General features: G+C 39.8%; 1 non-coding gene across 1 annotated transcript; it reads left to right on the top strand.

Moving 5' to 3' along the window:
* The first annotated feature begins 345 nt into the window (after positions 1-345).
* Positions 346-533, top strand: LOC143990456 (U2 spliceosomal RNA). Its single transcript, XR_013277347.1, has one exon. It is a non-coding gene; the product is annotated as a U2 spliceosomal RNA (small nuclear RNA).
* The last annotated feature ends 24,166 nt before the right edge of the window (positions 534-24,699 follow it).

Genomic DNA, 24,699 nt, shown 5'->3' with positions numbered 1-24,699 from the left:
TCAAAAAGTCCCACATATGTGGTATCCCCGTACTCAGGAGAAGCAGCAGAATATATTTTGTGGTGCAATTCCACATATAACTATGGCATATGTGAGCAATATATCATTTAGTGACAACTTTTTGTAAACTTTTATTTTTTTTTGTGTCATTATTCAATCACTAAAAAAAAAAAAAATATTCAATGGGCTCAACATGCCTCTCCACAACTTCCTTGGGGTGTCTACTTTCCAAAATGGGGTCATTTGGGGGGGTTTTGTGTTATTTTGGCATTTTATGGCCTTCGAAACTGTGATAGGTAGTGAGGAGTGAAATATAAAATTTGCACCCTTAGAAATCCTGAAGGCAATTCTCGGCCTTTTGGCTAAGATCAAGTGTAGTATCTGTTCTTATCAGTTTAATATCTGATACGTCCCCTATCTGGGGACCATATATTAAATGGATTTTTAGAACAGGGAGATGGAAGAAGAGCTTGCTCTGTCCACTCCACGCATCGACCTGGTATTGCAGTACCTCCAGGACCGGTGCAAAAAAAAAGAAATCCTGAAGGCAGTGATTGGTTTTCGGGGTACCGTACGCGGCTAGACTCCCAAAAAGTCCCACATATGTGGTATCCCCGTACTCAGGAGAAGCAGCAGAATATATTTTGGGGTGCAATTCCACATATAACTATGGCATGTGTGAGCAATATATCATTTAGTGACAACTTTTTGTAAACTTTTTTTTTTGTGTCATTATTCAATCACTTGGGACAAAAAAAAAATATTCAATGGGCTCAACATGCCTCTCCACAACTTCCTTGGGGTGTCTACTTTCCAAAATGGGGTCATTTGGGGGGGTTGTACTGCCCTGCCATTTTAGCACCTCAAGAAATGAGATAGGCAGTCGTAAATTAAAAGCTGTGTAAATTCCAGAAAATGTACTCTAGTTTGTAGATGCTATAACTTTTGCGCAAACCAATAAATATACGCTTATTGACATTTTTTTTACTAAAGACATGTGGCTGAATAAATTTTGCCCTAAATGTTTGACTAAAATTGAGTTTATTCGATTTTTCTTATAACAAAAAGTAGAAAATATCATTTTTTCTCAAAATTTTCGGTCTTTTTCCATTTATATCGCAAAAAATAAAAATCGCAGAGGCAATCAAATACCATCAAAAGAAAGCTCTATTTGTGGGAAGAAAAGGACGCAAATTTCGTTTGGGTAAAACATTGCATGACCGCGCAATTATCAGTTAAAGCAGTGCAGTGCGAAATTGTAAAAAGACCTCTGGTCCTTAGGCTGTTTATTGGTCCGGGGCTGAAGTGGTTAATAAGATGATTATTAATATTTTACCTGCCAAAAATATGTGTATACTAAAGCAGACAGAAACTAACAATGTACAGAAGACAGAAATACAAACTGTGAGATTTTTTGTAATTACATAGAGAATCTTGAAGAACAATTAGAATCTAAAAAAAAGATTTTTCCAGAGTTACAAAATGACAGTAGACAGGTTGCTGTAATAACTACAGATGACAAAAAGACTGTATCCAAGTCTAAGCTACCTTCTTATATTCTGGAAAATTCGGATATGGAGAATGTTGATGAATGTTAATGAAGTAGAAATGAAACATAAAAACTTATTATGTAGAACTGCAAAACTAAAGTTGCAAATACATGACCAACTTATGAAAGTTTTAAAAGATTTTCCAATTTATGACATTGAGGCAACTGTATTTTCCAATTGAGACTTACTTGAAATGTTTGCAGATCGTTTTAATCTGTCAAATGATCAGCGCAATTACATATTTCAGTTGTGGGTTCCTGTTAATTTTGCTAAACGAATTAATTCAACTGTTATTGATGATGAAGGTCAGGAAAAACAAAATAACGAGATAGATAGATTGCGACAATTATTGCTATGTACGACCGGTGAGCAAATACCGACCATAGAAATGTTAGATCTATTACAGACTACTGTAGAAGAAGATCCATTTGGGTTTAAAATAAAATTTTGCAAGGTTTATGAAATGATATTTGGAGTAGATAATGACAATGACCCAGGTTTAAAAATAGCTTTCATAAAAAAATGTAAATACCTTGACCCAACTTCAGTAGCCATAGCACAGGAACGTCAAAATTTAAATGATGTAGTAAGTTTCATTGATACAATTAGGAGGCAATTGAATCAAAGCAATCTCACACACGAGGTAGCTATAATTCAATGTGACAAAAATAGTCAGGCTGCAGACATGTCAGAAATGACAGGTCATAGCAGGAATGACAAGGACAGGTGCAGACAAATGAGGCAAGGAGAGCCTATCACGTGTCTTTACTGTCATAGATCTGACCATATGAGAAAACATTGCTGTAAATTTAAGAGAGATTCACAAATAAAAACTAAAGATATGGAGAATGAAAAATCAGCTTTTTTACAACCAGTTTTTTCATGTCAAGATAAAATTTTGACTGAATTGCCTTATGCCACAGAAGTCAAACAGATCAGTAATTTGACTGTTAACAGCAGTTCAGACAACACTGTCACTGAACGAAAGGGTTTATTGCCATTGCCAAAAATAGAATCACATCGCCATTCAATTTCTCTGCCATTACAATATGTAGCACCAATTATTTTGGATGAGAATGGTAGACCATATATACAATGTTTGCTGAATGGTAAAAATATAAATTGTCTCATTGACAGTGGTTCTGAGATTAGCCTTACCAGAGAAAACATACCTGTGAAACCTAATTCTCCTATGTGCAATATAGTGGGGTTTAATAATACAGGTAATTCCACTGCTAGACAGGTATCTAATGTAACATTTGAGGTACCTGGATTAGTGAAAACTAAAATTAACATTTGGGTGTGTCACAAAGCAGAAAATATACTCGGCATTGATGTAATCAATGAACAAAAGTGGGTGATTGATTTGGTCAATAAAAGTATTTGGAAAGATCCATCGAGGCCTAAATCAGTGCTTATTGATCCCTCTGTATATAGTAATGTTGGTTCCCTTACCAATATGTCTACAGAACAAAAGTGGCCTGATGATGATGGTAATTGTGCTTTAAAGGAAGTGGTACAAAATTTTTCAAGTTTGTTGTCAAAGTTTAAAAATGATATTGGAACTTTGAAAAATACCGAATTGAATATTGAGGGAAAAGATCCAGAACCCCTTAGTCAGTATGAGTTACCACTAGAATCAATTAGTCCACTTTCTGCCATTATTGAAGAGTTTGTACAACTTGGAATTGTAAAGAAAGCTAAATCAGTGGTAAATAACTGTATTTGGCCTATCAAAAATACTGATAATTCATATTCTTTATCAGTTGACTTGCAGACATTGAATAAACACATCACAAATAACCCAGTTCTTCCTGATAAATCTAATATAAAGTTAAATTTGAATGCTGAGGACAAAGTATTCTCTGTACTAGAAATCGCTAATAGCCATTTTTCCATTCCTTTAACAAATAGTTGTCAGTACAAACTTGCATTCACATTCAGAAAAGAGACTTTTACGTTCACTCGATTAATACCTGGTTTAGGTATTGGTGATGGTATAGTTCATGAAACTATAGCAAAAATACTTTCAAAATTTTCTAGACCAGACTGCATTTGTCAGCATGTGGATACGATTTTGCTGAGTACTCAGAATATCGATGAACATATTGCTCTTTTGTTTGAGTTGTTTATGATGTTACAAGCTGAAGGTACAGAGAGCATAGTAAAATCAAACAAAATCATTGTACAGACACCTGACTGCTCACTAAAAGATATTTTTGAGGAAGATAGTTTTAAAGAATGTCGTAAAAGATATCCTCTATGGTTCAGAGCTTTATCAGGCAAACACATTCAGATAGATGTAAAAGAAAGACATCTTCAGAAATGTACACCAGCACATGTTTATACAGCTGTATCTGAGAAGTCTTCATCTCAGGTTTCCAGCATAAGAACAGAGAAGGACATATAATCAGTACTTGTTACTGAAGAACATTCTAACACTAGAATAAAAGCTTCAACACAGAATACACTTACGCATATTTTTAATCTTTTCGAAATGAGAACAAAGGCATAGTCCATTGTTGTCTCTGGATGATATAAAACCTTTGTGAAAATATGGATTTGTCTCATTACTAAAAAGAAATGTTGCATCCTGTCATACCTAAACTTCACAGACATATGTTTTATAGTTGAGGTCATTTTAGACAGGATAAGGACAGTATGTTGTCATACAGAAGTTCTCTTTGAAGGAAATACAAGATAGTATTATTTTACATATAGTTTAACGAATTCACAAAGTTATTTCCTACAATGTTTTAACATTTGTTGAAAAAAGAAAAGTTACAAGAATTGAATGTAAATATTTTATGCCTAATTAATGATACTGCATCTCTTTTACAGATATGGCATCTAAAATCAAATAAATATAGAGGATAACAAGCTCCTATGAATAGCAAAGAGAATATCAGAAAATTCAAAGTTAAAGCGGAGGTCCACCCTAAAGTGGACCTTCCGCTCATCGGAACCCTCATCGGAACCCTCCCCCCCTCCGGCGCCACAATTGGCACCTTTCAGGGGGGAGGGGGGTGCAGATACCTGTACAGTACAGGTATCTGCACCCACTTCCGGATATACACTTCCGGGATAGCTCTCTGCGGAAAGGGGCGTAGATTACGCCCCTTTCCGCAAGTGCCCGCCCCTTTCCGCAAGTGCCCGCTGCCTGCTGGGAAACACACAGATCCCAGAGGTAGCGGGGATCGTCCTTATTGCGCAGCGCGACTCACGCATGCGCAGTAGGGAACCGGGAAATGAAGCTGAAAGGCTCCATTTCCTGATTCCCATACCCAAGATGGCGGCGGCAGCACCCGAGAGACGATCTAGAGATCGGCTTCGGGTGCCGACATCGCGGGCGCGCTGGACAGGTAAGTGTCACTATTTTAAAAGTCAGCAGCTGCAGTATTTGTAGCTGCTGGCTTTTAAAAAAAAAAACGCGGAGTCCCGGCGGACTCCCGCTTTAAAGAAGAGATCCTTTTGGAAAGAATATTGGACAAAAGATTTATACTTCATATTTATGACTGTTTTATCTTATTCAACAAGGTTTTTCTAACCTAACAGAACTTCAAGAAGAAATTTTAAAAACATTTCATGAAGAAAAAAATGAATCAGAAGAAACTTTATCTATCTACTATAGATAAACAATTTAGGACTGAAACATTTATCCACATATAAATTTTTTTGATAATCCAATTATTCTGATAGTAATGTTCATATTAAGTTAGGATTATCATTATTATTTTTATTTATTTTTTCTTTATTCATATATTGAATATTTTTAGGTTACAACTGCACAATCATTCTAGTTAGTAGAACATCTTTTGTTCATAATTTAGGAAGCATATCACTATTAATAGAACTATGGAAAGTTATCACAAGTTTTAGAGTGTAAAGTATATTTCCAAAGAGCTAAAATATTATTTGAGCACAAATATGGAAATATATTATTGCATCATTTATTTATTTTAATAATAATTATAATAATAATAATTATTATTATTATTATTATTATTAATAATAATTATTGATATGAGTCATGATTATGTTATACTTAAAAAAAAAAAAGAAACGATACAATTATTTTAAGATTTTGAATAGATAGATCTAAGAGGAGATAAAAGTAAAGAGAATAGCATTTAGAATGAGAGTTATTTCTAGCTGCTTCCTTTCTGAGGAATATTGTGTCCGATCATTTGATACAAGGATGAGTGAATGTGACATAAATGATGTTATGAATGTATTTAATCAATTTGATATGATTAATCATAATTCAGGGGGGATTGTTAGAATATTATTCCAAATTCATAATTCGGCACTTATAGGTGTTATAATATATTTATGGCAAGCTTGCAAAACATATTTGGTTTTATGATTAATCATAATAAAAAGTATGTGTGAATGACCTTGATCAAGTGTTCAGTGAAACATATCCTCATCGAAAGTAGAGTTAGTAATAAGTTTCTGATGTAGCCAATTTGAGTATGACATATGACATATATGGTATCTTGGCACAGAATGTCATGAGAAGACAAAAATAGACATGAGTCTACGTAGCTAAAGAAATAATATATTGTGGATTATATCTTGTTAAAATAAGTTTAGAGTAGTCTCAGTCATTTTAATACATATTAGTATAAAGTTTCTTAATGTAAAGTTGTTAATATGTGTTCATATTATGTAAATGTATGGTTATATGACATTACATGAACAGCACATGATGTCAAGTATGGAGTGTTACATGTGAGCTTGTCAATCAAGCTCCATATGACTCTCTGAGTTAGTATCTATTTTTGGATCACACATTGCGGAAGTTAGCAGAAATGAATGTGTGCCATACAAGGTACTAAGTTTGTGAGGTTATGACGTTCGCATGTAATGTTTAAGTCTATGCTTCCAGATTGAAGGGACACTCGCAGACATTCACACGGGCACTCAGACACCCACACACACACCCACTAAAGATATGATACTGACATATTCACACAGACACTGATGACTTGGGACAGCTGAATTCTGCCAGAAGTCTAAGAACGTCATTTCCTGTTGCTTCTTGAAGGACACACAAGACAGCAAGACAGCAACCATTGAAGCACACATGCTTTCATAAGCTTATTACAGCTTTATAACTATTCTATTTTATACATTTTTACCTACACTGAACTGAACTATTATACTTTTTACATTGTATTTATGATGCCAACTGTGTGACAAATAAACTCACACTTTCTTTTAAGTCAGTTTGACTATCAATGCTATTGATTCAGAAACGCCTCTGAGATAAAAGAATATAGATATTTTTACTATTCTTCAAAGCTCAATTACAGAAGAGCAATATAATTAGCTATATAGGTGGATAATGGTGTATACTGCACTCAGATCACACAGACAACACCCACAAACTCCTGCAGATGGCTGAAAGCTCAATTACAGAAGAGCAATATAGCTATATATGTGGATAATGGTGCATACTGCGCTCAGGGCACACAGACAACACCCACAAACTCCTGCAGATGGCTGAAAGCTGAATTACAGAAGAGCAAGAATGCTAAATAGGTGGATAACAGAAGGTGTATACTGCGTTGAAGGTACACAGAGAACACCCACTAACTCCTGCACACGCCAACACACTACACAAGGCCGCCGTGCTGGCAGCCTTATATAGTGTGGGGCGTGTACTACACAGCCTGAGCTATGATTGTCCACAGGCATCCTGCCTGTGGCCAATCATGGCTCTCCTCGCTGCCGACGCTGTGATTGGCCAAGCATGCGGGGTCACAGTGCACGCTTGGCCAATCATGAGCCAGCAATGCACTGGCCATGAGCGCCACGCGAATTTGGCGCGAACGGCCCACAGAGTTCTGGCTTCACCGAACGGGTGAACAGCCGGTGTTCAAGTCGAACATGCTTTCAACTCGAACACCAAGCTCATCCCTAATAGTAACCATGTTACAATACTTGATGTGTTCTGTTCTAATTTGGCTAAACTTTATTCCCCTACCTCAGTGTTTGATGAGACAAAAGCAGATACCCTATTTGATACTATCAATCTTCCCTCTATAGACAGTAAACAGCTTGCCCATCTTGAGAGTCCCATTACAGAATTGGAAGTTCAAAATGCCATAAAAGCTTTGAAGCCTCACAAACAACCAGGCCCGAAGGGATTCTCAGCATCTTATTATAAACTGTTCGCTCCCACATTGGCACCTACATTAACTAGAGCCTTCAATTCTATACTTAACGGACACATGTTTAGAATGGAAATGTTGACCTCCATAATAACTATGCTCCCTAAACCCAAATCAGATTCCACTTATTGGAACAATTTCCGCCCTATATCTCTATTGAACCTGGACATTAAACTTTTAGCTAAAATAATAGCATGTCATCTCAATTCTATTATAGGCTGCTTAATACATTCTGATCAAATAGGATTCATGCCCACATGACAAGTGGGAGATAATATTCGACGGACCCTGTTACTCATTCATGCTGTCAAAAATAGACATATCCCAACCTGCCTCCTTTCTTTAGATATCAGAAAGGCATTTGACTCACTTGGCCATACATGCAATATATTTTTACGGAAATGGGGTTTTGGGAATCTTTTGATGTGGATCTCCTCTCTATATGATAATCTGCAGGCATATGTTAAATATGCTGGCTACAAATCAGCAATGATAGACATTAGGAAAGGTACGAAGCAGGGCTGTCCCCTCTCCCCATTGATTTTTGCCCTTCTTATAGAACCTCTGGCATTATTAATCAGAGCTAAGCCTGATATTAAAGGTATTGAGTTGGGGGGATTGCAACATAAGATCTGTCTATTCGCAGATGATGTTTTAATTTTCCTAACTTATCCACACGTGTCTGCCCCAAATTTACTAGACATATTAGATAAATTTGCTCATATTTCCGGATTGTTTGTTAATCCTACAAAATCAAATGCACTTAATGTTTATCACACTGAACTAATGCAAGCTAAATCCTCTTTAACTGGGTACCTCACCAGCTTTTATATTTAGGAGTCCAATTTACAATTTCCTTGAGGGATCTTTTTGCAGCTAACTACCTTCCTTTATTGAAACAAACCACTGGACTAATGAAACAATGGTCTTCTCTCCCTTTGTCGTGGTTAGGGTGAATTAATGCTATAAAGATGACGATATTACCAACATTTTTGTACTTTTTTAGAGTACTTCTCATTTTGTTACCGTCATATTTCTTAAAACTAGTACAAAGAAGGGTTATGTCATTTATATGGGGACCTACCAAACCCTGTATACCTCTCACAACACTTTATCTTTCTAAAAATAAAGGGGGGCTGGGCGTGCCAAACTTAGCTTTCTACTATTACGCGGCTCAATTATCACAGTTTCCTAAGTATCATGCTACTAGGGAAATCCCTTTGTGGGTAGCTGTTGAATCCATTGATTGTGACCCCATTTCCGTGGCTAATCTGCTGTGGCTTCAACCTAAAGATAGAGCCCACCTTTCCAATCCTATTACTAAACATTCCTTGGCTATTTGGGATAAATTTAAAATTTCTCATACTCTCCAATCTCCACATAACCCCTTCCTTACTTTCCTCAAGAATCCAGCTTTCTACCCTGCTTGGAAATTCCCAAAGTCTTTTGCAACATGGTCAACTATAAACTTGACCCGGTTGCATAAATTGACATCCTCCACCGATTTTCAGAAATTCCCTATACTTTGTGAAACATTTGGGCTTCCTAGAACTGAATTTTTTTGTTATCTGCAAATCAAGAAATGTTATACAACTCTTATCAGTACAGGTTCAATTCTTAACCAAATGTCGCAATTTGAATGTTTGTGCAGGAACGACCCACATGTTAGAGGTCTGATTTTACTCCTATATCAACTTCTTACCGCTATACGTAATGATGCATTTCCCTCATATGCTGCTAAATGGTCGCATGATTTGAATTGTGCATTAGATGAAGATGATTGGTCCAATATTTGGTTGGCCACCAAAACGTCTTCTAAAATTGTTATGCATTTGAAACCAACTTCAAAGTTATGGCACGTTGGTATTTGGTACCAGCAAGGATAGCGAAATTTGTCCCAGCATACCCAGAAAATTGTTTTCGAAGATGTTCTTCACCAGGTACACATTTTCATATTTGGTGGCAATGTCCAGTAACCCAAGATTTCTGGGGAAAGATATTTAATTTGGCTTCTAAAGCCTTGGAAATCTCTATACTCCCAGACCCATTTGTGGCTTTTCTAAATCTTAAAACCGATTTCTCTCACCCATACACAATTTCAACTTCTCATTAATCTTACAACCGCAGCCAAACAAACTATAGCAAAGGCATGGAAATCTCCCACCTTAATTGTGGCTGAAGCCAAACATAGGATGGTGAAGGCCCTTCTATTTGCCAAAATGACGGCAATAGAAGATGATAATATTGGTAAATTCAACAAAATTTGGAAACCTTGGGTTAAACATCATTTACCCCATGACTTTGATTATTCATTGTTGTAGCCGCAATAATTCCTCCATTTTGTTTATTATTACCTATAAGCGTTTCCTGGGCATGGGCCGCACTACCACCATGGGAGAACCTCCTTTTTCTTTCTTTCCCCTTTCCCTCTTCTTCTTCCTATTTTTTATCTATATGGATAAGGGAATCTTTACACTCTCATATAGTTCCATATTTTGAGATTGACAAGCACTTTACTTTTTCTCTGATATTTTTCTTAACTCTTATCTTTTTGATCTAATACAATTGGCATTTGTGATTTATGATTTGAATACCTAGACCCCTTTATGGTTTTTTTACAATATATAATATCATTTTGGCATTAATATTTCTGGTTTATATAGTTGTGCCCCCACCCATCCACAGTTTGCACCCATTAGGGGTGGATGGGTGGTCTGGAGGCATGTTTCATTAAATATGCCAACACTTTAAGAGTTCCAATTCTGGCTCTTTAAGTGGATCTACTTTATTATAAGTCTTGTTTTCAGATATGAGTCTTGTTAATCATACAGTGAAATCTATATTTATTTTTATTATTCATATTTTGACTGTTTCCCATGTATAAGCCTACTGATTGATGTGTACTTCTCATGAAAAACCTTAATAAAAACATTGAACGAGAAAAACATATTCTACAGGATATATGGTGCTACATTTAGCAAAACAGTTAGCAATTGGGTTTTAAGGGCCGTGCTCATAGGAGCTTACAATCTAAAATTTGTCTAAACCTTAGAGTGAACACAGCTTTATGGTGTGAGTGTGATATGGAATCTTAATAATACATATGAGGTACATAAAATTTTAGTGTTTTGTGCAGTGCCTCCAACCTTACGGTAAAAATGTGAACTTTGAACAATCATTAAATACCACAATAATTTCCTGAGTTTGTTAATCTATGGGGCATTCTTACCAATGTATAAATCTCCCAATAAAATGAATAAGTAAATAATTTGTATTAATTTACAAGTATAATTACCATATTTATTAGCATATAACACGCATTTTTTCCCCTAAAATCAGGGGGAAATCGGGGGTGCATGTTATACGCCGATCCCCCCGCTGTTTTCTCACCCTTTCTGCCGTTCTCTGCGGCTTCCGGGTATTTTCGGCCGTTCTCGGCTATCTTAGGCCGTTCTCGGCTATTTTCGGCCGCACTCGGCCGTTCTCGGCGGCTTTCAGAAAAGCTTTTAAATTCCCTCCTAAACTTGGGGTGCGTGTTATACGCCGGCACGTGTTATACACAAATAAATACGGTATACAACTTCATACAGAACCGGATTTTCTGGTGATTAATATTTCATACACCCTATCAAAGACATCAGCATGGCAATAAAACGATTTTCCTTAATATTTGACAAATAACCCAAGGGTAGCCCAAATTACTAAAAAGATTTGTGGTAATGACTCCTTAAGTTCAAAAACACAATATGTTGTCGCACGGGAAAACAATCCTCTGAATTTCTCCGGGCAGAAGAAATACCGAGTATGTCTAGCGGAGTCAACAGATAGATATTATCAATTTAAAGGGAGTATTCATTTAACAGCTCTACCAGATTGAATGGGGCGATAAATAATTTCCCTGGGACCAGAGTAACCAAATTTGCAGTTTGATCTTAATTTCACCCACAAATGGCTTCAACACACAAGGCCAATAACGTGGGACAATTATTAAATACTAAACTACCCTTAACACAGTATTGGGTAAGATAAAATGTAAAAAGAAAAATATGATTCCTATAATTTTCCCTTCACACAATATTGGATAAGATAAAATGTAAACAGTAAAATACAATTCCTATAATTTTGGGAAGAGAAAAATATTATCAATAATTATATGGTCAGTATCTCACCACTGTTTATAGAAAATTATGTATATCCAATTTGTCCTAGCAGCAATGTCCAGCAAGATGGGGAGTGGTTGCTTATTACCAAATTTGTGCTTGTCCAGAGAGTGTATGTCAGCGTGTGGGTCTGTGGGCACTCTCTATGGCACCTCACATACTTTATACCATCTGGGAAAATAAGCTCATAAAATTATAAGCTCAGCCCAGAAGGTATGGCATATTTTCCATTGGTTGGAAAAATCTAATATTACCTTCAACCACTAGGCATGTCTGAGGGCAGAAAAACGTGTTCTGAACTATAATATGTTCTATTTTCATAATGTGTATCTGTTTGTATATTGGTGCTGGAATATACAGTATCTCACAAAAGTGAGTACACCCCTCACATTTTTGTAAATATTTTATTATATCTTTTCATGTGACAACACTGAAGAAATGACACTTTGCTACAATGTAAAGTAGTGAGTGTACAGCTTGTATAACACACAGCCATTAATGTCTAAACAGCTGGCAACAAAAGTACACCCCTAAGTTGGGTCTATCCTTTTATCCACCCAACAAGGACAGGTGAATATCTTTGATTTCTGCTTCGCAGTGAGTTGATTGTCTGAAGAACCAGCTTCTCTATTGTTGTTTTAAGTGGTTTCAAAAGGAGAACAGAAACAGTTAAATATCTTTTGGTTTTGTGAAAAGGGCACTATTGTTTAGGTGACTTTTTTCACCATAAGGTTTGTGTATTGACCTCCACTTGGAGAGGGGGATTCACTCAACCTTTTCTGGTGGGGGCACTCCTCTCATATGACAACTCCTTAGCTGAGTGTTTAATGAATTATAAAGATTTTTATATATCCCGGTCATGACATTTACTTTGAGTGTATAACAGGCAAAACATTTCATAGTACAACTACTCACCCACATCACATTTTTATCTGCAAGATTATAGCAACATACTTAACAGTCATTATTTTTACAAAGCCATTCCAACATAATATTAAAAAAGACACATTCAAACTATAACATCCACCACCACCCTGCAATCCGCACACACATATATTGGTGACCATGTTCTGCTGGAAGCTGCATCTCTGTGCACACGATTAAGCAATGAGATCAAAGAGTAGATGCTCCCAAACCATGAATGCATGGTCAGACAGGAACAATACACACAACATTGACAGCATGACCACATAAACCTACTTTTAATGGAAAAAATGCACAAGGAATTAAGTATCAAACAGCCCTAGTGGGGCACTTGTTATTATGCACAATATCATTCCTTCTACCCCACAAATTACAGCAAAAAACCTGGCCACTTCTCAGGCCAAAACAAACCCCCCTACTGCAGTCCTTTATAGAAGGTTGTATTGTTAGCACACTGACACGTCCAATAGAAGTACATGCCCAGCAGTATCTTTTGAACTGTCTCTTCATGTATGTCTAAAGTGATTGCACCTGATGAGCAGGAACACATAATACTATTTGCAACTGTGTTAGCTCTTGGCTACGTGCATCAAATCTCCAACTACAGGCCAAAGATCGAAGTCTATTTGCATGCACTTAAACAAAGCAACAGTTTTCTAAGCCTATGTACCTGTGCAGTGTAACCTCTACAATTTTAAATGTCCAAGTCCCTGGGCCTGTTTAACACCAGTCCGTGGCTGCAATGAGCTTCCAATCTAAAGTCCAAAACTTTCTTACATTAGAGACTATTTTGATAGGAGACAAATAAAATGCCAGCATGTCTTTGGATTGTGGTGGGAAGCCCACACAGGGAGAACATATAAACTTCATCACAAGCATTAGCATGTTGGGGAATTGAACCAGCAACCCCAATCCTGCTAGATGGAATTGCTACCCACTTAGCCATCTCTGTGGTGTGAACCAGCCCTAAGTCCAAAGCCATGCTCAGTGTCACAAGCAATATACAATATATTGTCCTAAGTATTGAGCCGCCTGCCTTTATACGCACATGAACTGTATTGGTATCCCAGTCTTAGTCAAAATTGATTTGGCCTGCCCTTTGAAGCTATAACAGCTTCAACTCTTCTGGAAAGGCAGTCCACAAGGTTTAGGATTGTGTCTATGGGAATGTTTGACCATTCTTCCAGAAGAACATTTGTGAGGTCAGACACTGAAGTCTCCACTCTAATGTGAAGGCTAGTCAAGTTCCTCCACCCCAAACTCACTCATCCATGTCTTTATGGACCTTGCTTTGTGCACTGGCACAAATCATTTGGTGGAGGGAGGATTTTGATATGGGGTTGTTTTTCATGGGTTGGGCTTGGCTTCTTAGTTCAAGTGAAGGGAACTCTTAAGGCATCAGCATACTTTGTGGGGATGGCCCCTTCGTGTTCCAACATGACTGCACACCAGTGCACAAAGCAAGGGCCATAAAGACATGGATGAGGGAGTTTGGGGTGGACGAAATTCACTGGCCTGCACAGAGTCCTGACCTCAACCCGATAAAACACTTGCTGGCTGAATTAAAGTAGAGACTGCATGCCAGGCCTTCTCATCCAACATCAGTGCCTGGCCTCACAAATGTACTTCTGGAAGAAAGGTCAAACATTCCCATAGACACACTAAATCTTGTGGACAGCCTTCCCAGAAGCTGTTCTAGCTGCAAAGGGTGGGCCAAATCAAATTTTAACCCTAGGGACTAAGACTGGGCTGCCATTAAAGTTCATGTGTGTGTGTAAAGGCAGACGTCCCAATACTTTTTGGCTAGATAGTGTATCTGGCAAGATTTACAATGGTGGAACCCTCCTACACATAAATACTACATTTAGACATAGTTTTAGGACTATAATAGGAGTTAGGAGTCAGGAGTTATGTTTAACAACATAGTGAGATGAAACTTCTCTAAATGAACCGGCATGCTTGGGATTCAAGCAGAAGTTCTAACCTCTAAGCCATGGAGCCACCACATGTGGAAACCTCCTACACATAAATACACATATACTGCATTTCTTTGGACATATAGGTGGTGGAATTACATTACTCAAGAGTTATTCTTCTTGATTAATTCTGTGATATTTGGTGGGTGAGTGTAGAATAGTGAGGTTACCCTCTGATTTTTGGGGAATTACATTTTGATTTCTGATGTTGGTACATGTATCACATTTTTTGGGCTCAAATTATGATTATTTGGAAATAATAAAAAACACACAAAATTGTGACCCATTTTAAATTTGCATCAGCAATGGTATTGTTTGTGGTTTATAAAGACACCTGTGTGAGTTTGGGTAAAGATTTTTGTGAGATGGAGAGTAACAAATGAAAGTGACGGTGAAAAATATATTTTACCAAAACATCAAAACATTGCACATTCTAGCATTCTTAAAAACAAAATAGATCAAGTAGAAGCAACATTTTTGCAAGGAAAATGTATTTATTTTTATTTGATTTCAATAAAAGTATTTATTTGGGGAAGGTACAATTGTACCATTAGAATCTATGGCTGAAACTTACATTGGACTAAATAGCGCAGATTATCACTCTTAAAGCGGGATTCCACTGTCTGCAACTTTTTTTTTTGTTGGCAATATGACAATCAATAATAGTATTAAATATAGCACTCACTTCTTCTGTTTTCAACTTGATTGTCTGTCCGTTTTGGCAGCATTGGAGAACTTATAAAATTTCATCCTGATCGTTTTCATTTTGCCTGTGGGCATGTGAAGCCCACAGGCATCCTCTTCCGGGACACGGGCATGCTGATGGACCAGCATGCACTGCCCGTTAGAGCGCCGATCTTGCGCATGCGCAGTATTGCCGCTATCAACTGCACAGGTTGTCATCACAACGGGCGGCGTCGTAGGATGTCCCGCCCGCGTACACTCCAGGGAAATAAAAACAACGATCCCAGGAGCCCCTGCGGCCGACGGGAAGAATTGACCTGCCGCTGAAGCCCCGCCCATTTCCGCAGCGGCTCCGCCCCTTTCCGGAATCTCCAGAGGCAGGAAATTTGAAAGAATAAGAAAACAGAAGAAGACATCAGAAAGGTAAGGGGGATATCTAGTGATTAGGGAAGGGGGATCACATAGACGTAGGACTGTTAATTAGGGTGGACCTCCGCTTTAACTTATTTTAGCCCAGCGTTAATTTTGTTATTTACTATAGCGCCCTGTAAAAAAGCCATGGGAGATAAAATTAGAATAGTTTGCAGGTCTGAGCATGCTCAGTGGTGCTGGCACCTAGTTGTACAGAAATGGGAATTTATCTCTTTTTAGACTTTTAAAGATATTTTAGTGTAGAAATCATTTTTTCACACAGTTTAAAAGCAAATTATCTTTAAACAATATATTGCATATTTCAGTACCATTTAGGCAATTATATCATGCTCTAACATTATTTCCATGTGCGCTACTCCAGATTTTAGCAGAGTAAGGGTTTGGGCGCTATTTGTTTTCAGGGAGCTATAGTAAATTTGATTTTGGTAGTATCTTTTCACCAGCGCTATAGTGAATAATGTTTTAGCGCTAATTAGCACAATTATCGCTAATTCGCTGTAATTAGCCCAGCGGCACTATAGTAAATGACCCCCAAAGTCTGGTCATCAGCCCTAAAGACAAAAGTGGCAATCATAAAAAAGAGTTCTGCAGGCCCCTTTAAAAATTAAAAGTCAGCAGCTACATATACATATAGACATTAGGACACTTAAGTGTCTCCTGTCTTAGGCCGCGTACACACGCGCGGACTGTTCGCCCAACTTTGTCCGCTGAACAGTGTTTGGGCGGACAGTCCGCTCGTGTGTGGGCTTTCAGCGGACAGTTTCAGCGGACAGTTTGACGAACAAGGTTTTTCGGAAATTCCGTAAAACTGTCTGCTGAAACCTTGTTTCAGCGAACAGTCCGCCCGTGTGTAGGCTTGTTCGTCAAACTAAGTTCCGCGCATGCTCAGAAAGGATTTACACGCCGAAAGTTATAATGCAGTGTATAGGACGTCGTATTTTTCGTCCCGTCGTACGTGCCGTTCACGTCATCGCGCACGGTTTCAGCAAACTGTTCGTTCGTCGTGTGTGGCCATGTCCGTCCATGCTAATTTTGAGCGGACTGTTTGCCGAAACTGTTGGACGGACAAAGTTGGGCGAACAGTCCGCGCGTGTGTACGCGGCCTGAGACTACATTTCCACTATTGTGACCCCCAAAGTCACGTAATTCAGAGACTCTGGAGTGTGACTGATTCATCTCCACAGTCTCTAGATCAGAGTCGCATCAAGGTAGCGCAAGAACCTTTTCAAAGTTGCTGCAACTTTAAGTCGCAATAGTGGGAACTGAGCCTTATATAGTTTTTGTATATTATTTTATAATGAAAAGTTTTATTAAGATTGAATTTAATAATTGCTGCTCTAGTTTAAACAACTATGATGACAAAAAAAAAAGTAATGAACGTATTATTACTACATGTATGTCAGTTTTACTACATTGAGTGTTAACATTACTTGGGTATTATTAAGATTTTGAATCAGACCTGTCACAGATCTTCTGCTTTTCTATAGATCTGTCCCCTCTATTCCCAAAGATCAGTAGGTATGCTGGCATTACATAGTAGGTGAGGTTGAGAAGTCCATTAAGTCCAACCTATGTGTGTGATGTATTACTATTGGCATTTAGTTCCAATGCTTTAACTTACAAGGTCTGCGGTTGAGATTAGACCTCCTGTTAATTGAATTAGCTACTTGCCCAGCCAGTACTGCCTTTTCAAGCTGAAGCAGATTGCCTTAGGCTTTGAATAATAATGTCCCAAGCAAGTCTGCTTTTGTGTCTCCAAGTCTATTTTAAGCTAGTTTCCTGTTCGGTGACACCATGCAACTTCACTTATAGATTCCTGTGTGACTGTTTGCATGGCTACTCATTTCTAGCCGTCTTATGTGTCTTTGTGTATCTGTCCCCAATGTCTGTGTGTGTGTCCAGGCACAAACCTGGGTGAGTAAGAGGGCCGCAACCGGGGAACTGTTTGCAGCACAACCCATCTCTACCATTAAGAGCTCTGGAGAAGACAAGGCAGTTCCTTAGACTCTGCGCCTTGGCCCTTTCAAGGGTCCTCACCATTTTTGCATGTGCGTACATGCTGTGTTCTCCCCAGATAATACCATTAGGTATCCTTCCTGCCTTAGAACCCTTGTATATCAACTGTATCTTGTGCAACTGACTTCCTGTGAACCCTGAACCCCAGTACTGCACTATACCCCTGTCATTCTTGTAAATCCTGTATTCTGTGCTCTCTTGTCTACGTTCCTGTAGGATCACTGATCCAAGATGTATATGATAGCAGCCTCCCTCTGAGAAGCCTATTGTTCATGATCAATGTTTCATTGAATTCAGGATAGTCTAGATTAAATGACAATTGAATAATATTTTATACTAAATGATAATGGTTTACGTTTTTCTTTTTTTCTAGATCGTATTTGCCTCTAGAGCATAGATTTACTTCAGCAGAAAAAAAAAAAATCAACGGCTTTATGGGCATTTTTGTTAATGATCAAATGTTGGACTAACAATCTGAGTGACGCCATCTTCATAAATTTCCTCCCTGATTTCGTGGCTTTATGACATCAGCCACAAACAGCATTGATGGAAAAGTGTGCTTTCAAAATCTTTGTAGATGTCTGAAGAACTTTGATACTTATCATGTCAGCTGTCTAAAAAGAAAATCAAAAACGCAAAAAGATCTGCACACCTACCGGAAGTTTCTTGTCATGTGGACTGCGGCGATAGTCCTGAAGAAAAGAAGATTATGTATGAACATTGTATGCGTTCTTAAGGTGTTGCAGTGGAGTCTTATAGACTAGCTGTCAAAGTTACATCGGAGGAATCAACAAAAGACTTGGCGTTCTTCATACATTGTTAGATCAACGTGTAATTTTTATTTTAGTCATTTTTTGTATTTTTACATTTTTGTTTAGCCTTCAAAAAGCAAAATTAGGTTTTTCTGCAGAAGTAAATTACGTACATAAATTAGGAGGAATATGAACTAGAAAAATATATATTTCAACTAAGATTAGGCAGTTAGAGAGATGTTGGAGCGATTGATAGGAATTGTAGTTGTATCTACTTTTATTTAAAATGCCGTTTGTGTTAGGTTTTATATGTGTTATGAGACTTCGTTTTTTCCATTTTCCCCATTATCTTGACAATTAATATTCACATCTAGTTAGGCCCTACACAGCTTTAACTGTCACCAAAAGAATCTCTATACTGAATAGTGAAGAACCCAACTGTCCACAACCACTATGTGAATTGTTTGGTTTAGTGCTGTTATCTTATGTTTTGTTAGTTATGTGGTCAATTTTTAATTTGACCAAAAGATGGGATTGAGCGGGTAAATGGAATCATTTATTTATAAACAATTTTGTCATGATTATCAAAAACATGTATTCTGATTAAGCAAGTGTATTTGTTTCAAATGTTCAGGATGTGTTTGTATAGCTGTCTTGATAGTGTCCAAATGCCATTCACACCTCCAGCTGTGAAGGGGCATTTTCCCAGAGAATCTGGAAGTGACACCTAGGTGCGAAGTGACCATCCCTTTGTGAATATAAATACAATTACAACTTAATTAGGCCTTCAAAGAGACTCACAAGACCTCCACCCGCTTTTAGAGTGTATAAATGTAGTCAGGCTTCCAGCTTTAGTTAGAACAATATATTTGAATGTATACCATGTACTATACAAAGTTGTTCTATATTAAAACACATTATCTTGAATTCGGCTTCAGCAGTCAACGTTACTGAAAGCCCTTAAGTTCTGGGTTTTCCCTATCAGGACTCAATATGGAAATTTACATAAACTGTTTCATTTGTGATTATTGAATATAAGAAGTTTATGGTAGGAAGAAATATGGGGGATTCAGGTGATATATATGTAGCTAATTATATGCTTGCACTTTTTCTAGGTGGTGAGGTATAGTGATATTGTTTTGCCACTAGAATGGATATTGATTGATATATTTTAAACAACTGGAATTGATCATTTTAGTTTAATTGTAATTGTATTTTGTATTGAATGTTTATCTTAATAAATATGTCTTAAGCCCCATACACACTATCAGTTTTTCTGCTGAGTTTTTCCTTCAGATTTGCCAAAACCATATAATATGAGGTCAAACCTTAGGATTTTCCATTTGTATGCAATCAGGCAGGCCCTTGTACTACATGGTTTTGGTAAACCTGAAGGAAAAACTCAGCAGAAAAACTGATAGTGTGCATGGGGTTTTAGGGAACCAGCATTCACTGTAAATACATTTTTGACAATATAGATTATTTTCATTAGTGCTTATCCATTTTAGCTTATCTTATTAGTGTTTGGAGTATTCCATGGATTGTTTTTTTAATGCACATAAATCATAAATAGTCTAAGATGTAAGATATCATTGTTGAGTTAAGTATTGCGATCATCTCCTTGGCAAGATGCAAATAAAGCAGCACTATTTAGATATTAAGCAAGTATAGGTTTGTGATATATTTCAAAGAACTTTATTTTAATTTTCGTTTTTTATATATATATATAGAGCAGCGTAACACTAGGTACATATCGACTGAAATATAAAAGTGTGGCTTCTCCCCCTTCTTCCTGTTTTAATACAAACCTTTAGAGCCCATTCACACAGGGGCAACTCCTGATCCGACTTCAGGTCGCCCCAAGTCGCCTCAGGTCGGACAACATTTAAAAAGCAATGTAAGTGAATGAGAGCCGTCTTAATGCACACTACTGAAGTCGCTCCGACTTCAGAAAAGGTTCCTGTACTACTTCTATCCGACTTGTAGGCGACCGGTACCCATTGATTTCAATGGAGATCGCCTCCAAGTCGGATCTCCGTCTATACGGAGGCGACTCTGACAGAATTATTAGCTCTGATGGGGGAACTCCACGCCAAATTTCTGAAAAAAAATTTGACGTGGGTTCCCCCTCCGAGAGCATACCAGGCCCTTAGGTCTGGTATGGATTCCAAGGGGAACCCCCTACGCCGAAAAAACGGCGTGAGGGTCCCCCCCAGATCCACACCAGACCCTTATCCGAGCACGCTACCCGGCCGGCCAGGAAAGGGGGTGGGGACGAGCGGGCGGCCCCCCCTCCTGAGCCGTACCAGGCCGCGTGCCCTCAACATGGGGGGGGTGCCTTGGGGGAGGGGGGGCGTGCGGCCCCCCCACCCCAAAGCACCTTGTCCCCATGTCGATGAGGACAAGGGCCTCTTCCCGACAACCCTGGCCGTTGGTTGTCGGGGTCTGCGGGCGGGGGGCTTATCGGAATCCGGGAGCCCCCTTTAATAAGGGGGCCCCCGGATACCGGCCCCCCACCCTATGTGAATGAGTATGGGGTACAATGTACCCCTACCCATTCACCTGTGGAAAAAAAGTACAAAAAAAAAACACAACACAGGGAAAAAATATTTTATTGCACAGCTCCGGGGGTCTTCCGTCTTCGGGGGTCTTCTCGCCGGACTCCTCCGCTATCTTCTTGTAGCTCTTTTACTAGCGGAGGAGTCCGGCTTTCTTCCTCCCCGCCGCCGGCCTCTTCTCCCGACTTCGGGGGTCTTGTCCCCCTCTTCGGTTCTTCTGCCGGGCCACCGCGCCTTCTTATAGCTCTTTTGCAGGCGGTGGCCCGGTCTTCTGCTGCTGCCGCTGCCGCCGCCGCCGCCCGTTCTTCTTCTTCTTCTTCTTCTTCTTCTTCTTCTTCTTCTCCAGGAGATGTTGACACGACGCTCTCTCCGGCCACAATGCCAGGGACGCGCTCCGCTGCCACTTATATAGGGACAATGGGGCGGTGTCACATGGGTTGATGTCACATGGGTTGGTCACATGGGTTGATGTCACATGGTAAGGGGGCGGGGTCACCATGTGACATCAACCCATGTGACCAACCCATGTGACATCAACCCATGTGACACCGCCCCATTGTCCCTATATAAGTGGCAGCGGAGCGCGTCCCTGGCATTGTGGCCGGAGAGAGCGTCGTGTCAACATCTCCTGGAGAAGAAGAAGAAGAAGAAGAAGAAGAAGAAGAAGAACGGGCGGCGGCGGCGGCAGCGGCAGCAGCAGAAGACCGGGCCACCGCCTGCAAAAGAGCTATAAGAAGGCGCGGTGGCCCGGCAGAAGAACCGAAGAGGGGGACAAGACCCCCGAAGTCGGGAGAAGAGGCCAGCGGCGGGGAGGAAGAAAGCCGGACTCCTCCGCTAGTAAAAGAGCTACAAGAAGATAGCGGAGGAGTCCGGCGAGAAGACCCCCGAAGACGGAAGACCCCCGGAGCTGTGCAATAAAATATTTTTTCCCTGTGTTGTGTTTTTTTTTTGTACTTTTTTTCCACAGGTGAATGGGTAGGGGTACATTGTACCCCATACTCATTCACATAGGGTGGGGGGCCGGTATCCGGGGGCCCCCTTATTAAAGGGGGCTCCCGGATTCCGATAAGCCCCCCGCCCGCAGACCCCGACAACCAACGGCCAGGGTTGTCGGGAAGAGGCCCTTGTCCTCATCGACATGGGGACAAGGTGCTTTGGGGTGGGGGGGCCGCACGCCCCCCCTCCCCCAAGGCACCCCCCCATGTTGAGGGCACGCGGCCTGGTACGGCTCAGGAGGGGGGGGCCGCCCGCTCGTCCCCACCCCCTTTCCTGGCCGGCCGGGTAGCGTGCTCGGATAAGGGTCTGGTGTGGATCTGGGGGGGACCCCCACGCCATTTTTTCGGCGTAGGGGGTTCCCCTTGGAATCCATACCAGACCTAAGGGCCTGGTATGCTCTCGGAGGGGGAACCCACGCCAAATTTTTTTCAGAAATTTGCCGTGGAGTTCCCCCTTGAGCTCATTCTCTGCTTGGCCTCGGCAAAAGTCGCCTGGCCTGGGGCGACTTGTAAGTCGTCCCAAGTCGGGCTTGAAGTCATCACAAGTCGTTTTGAAGTCGTCCCAAGTCGCGCTGTGATCTTAACTCAAGTCGTGTCCAAGTTGCCTGACTCAAGTCGCCTACAAGTCGTGTTGCCCCTGTGTGAATGGGCTCTAAGAAGTAGACTTATTCAACTTCAACTTCAACAATCATTGTTTGCACTGTCCAGCTCTGGTACAGTGTCATAATAGGTGACACCCATTATGTGGTAGAATGGTTTATCATACCACAAAGACTGTTTTCTATCACTAGGGGTTGCAAGCAATGGCCTCTACAATATACCTCTAGGGATGGCTACTAAAAATTTGCCAGCTTCAAGTCAGTTTGTGACATCAGAGCAATGCTCTATCCAGGCCTAGGGCAGCACTTTACAGGGGGGCAGCACGGAAATAGTCCCCGCCGGCTTGACTGTTGTGTAGTGCCAGTCTTATAGGGCAGACTGTGCTGAGAGGCAAATTAATCTAGCACCCCCATAAAGCAGCCACACTGCTTCTGGTATTCCAGCATTCTGCAAAATTCTGCAACTGCGCTGCATCTAATTTTGACTGTGCTATCATCCTGGACCACAAACCTTCCTCACTGTGCTATGTTTTCTGCTGCACCACTGGCATGGTTATTTCTTCTTAGTCCTCTCCATAAAATTACAGAAATTTGTACTTAAAGTAGAACTATAGGCAAAACTATTTCTTTTTCATTTTGGATAGCATACGGGAGGGTTATAGCCCCTGGCAGTTTATTTTTTACCATCACTGTTCCACTGCAGAGATTTCCCTTCACTTCCTGCCGCATAGCCAAACAGGAAGTGAGAGGAAATATATGCAAATTAAGGGAATCCATTCCCCCCCCAAGGCCCTCAGAACTAGTGTCCCCACTCGAAAATTCAGGGCGGGTCTTAAACAGCAAGGGGTGTAGCCTTGACAGGAATGGGGGTGTCATATTTAAATTAGGGGGTGCACGAGTTTAGTCAGGCCTATCCCACATGAATAAGTACAGAGATCATTTTATCTGTTTGCTGCTGCTCTTTCACTGTTCACTCAACAGGCTGTGGTAGGATGGTGTAAGCAGTGCATTGCAGTAAATAGATTTTTTATTATGTTTTTTATTTTTATCTGTGCTTAACAACACACAAAACCAACGGTATTGGTTATACAGTCACATTATTGTAAACACCAAATGAAACATTATTGATGTCCCATCAGCATACGAGCGTATGGTTACCAACGGCTTACTTCAGCTTAAATTGTAAAACAGAATTCTTATTGCCATAATTTTTGTTTGCATTGTCAACAAATTTTCAGATTTATTCTAACTAGGAGTAAACGCTACACGAACATGAATCTATACAGTAAAACAATACCATCACAAGTTGACTTGAGTCCATTTATTTTTTAACCGCTAGCTGACCAGTCGACGCAGTTATACTGCAGCAGGTTGGCGCGGTTGCCCAAATTGCTGTAGCAGTATGTCGCTTCTTTATGGCGTCACAACAGGTGCGTGCATGCACCCACCATGTTTCCCTGAGGCCAATGCGCATGCACGGCGGGCGCGAAGACCACCGGGCACCCACGATTGCTCGTGACAGAGCGAGAGCGGTTCTCTCAGGGTAGAGGCGAGAGATTGTGTGTTCATATTATGTATGAACACTGATCTCTCTCCTCCACTAGTCAGTTCCACCCCCCCTACTATTAGAACACACCTAGGGAACACAGTTAACCACTTTATCGCCCCCTAGTGTTAACCCCTTCCCTGCCAGTGACATTTATACAGTAATCAATGGCTATTTTTAGCTCTGTATAAATGTCAATGGTCCCAAAATAGCATCAAAAGTGTCCGATGTCAATGTCGCAGTCCTGATAAAAATTGCAGATTGCCGCCATTACTAGTAATAAAAAAAAAAATAATAAAAATTACATAAATCTATCCCCTATTTTGTA

Source organism: Lithobates pipiens, unplaced genomic scaffold (assembly GCF_037356315.1).
Source record: "Lithobates pipiens isolate NorthernLeopardFrog02 unplaced genomic scaffold, aLitPip1_a1.2 Scaffold_18, whole genome shotgun sequence".
NCBI classification, from domain to species: domain Eukaryota; kingdom Metazoa; phylum Chordata; class Amphibia; order Anura; family Ranidae; genus Lithobates; species Lithobates pipiens.
Note: the sequence above shows the minus strand (reverse complement) of the source record. Positions and strands in the feature narration are given on the sequence as shown.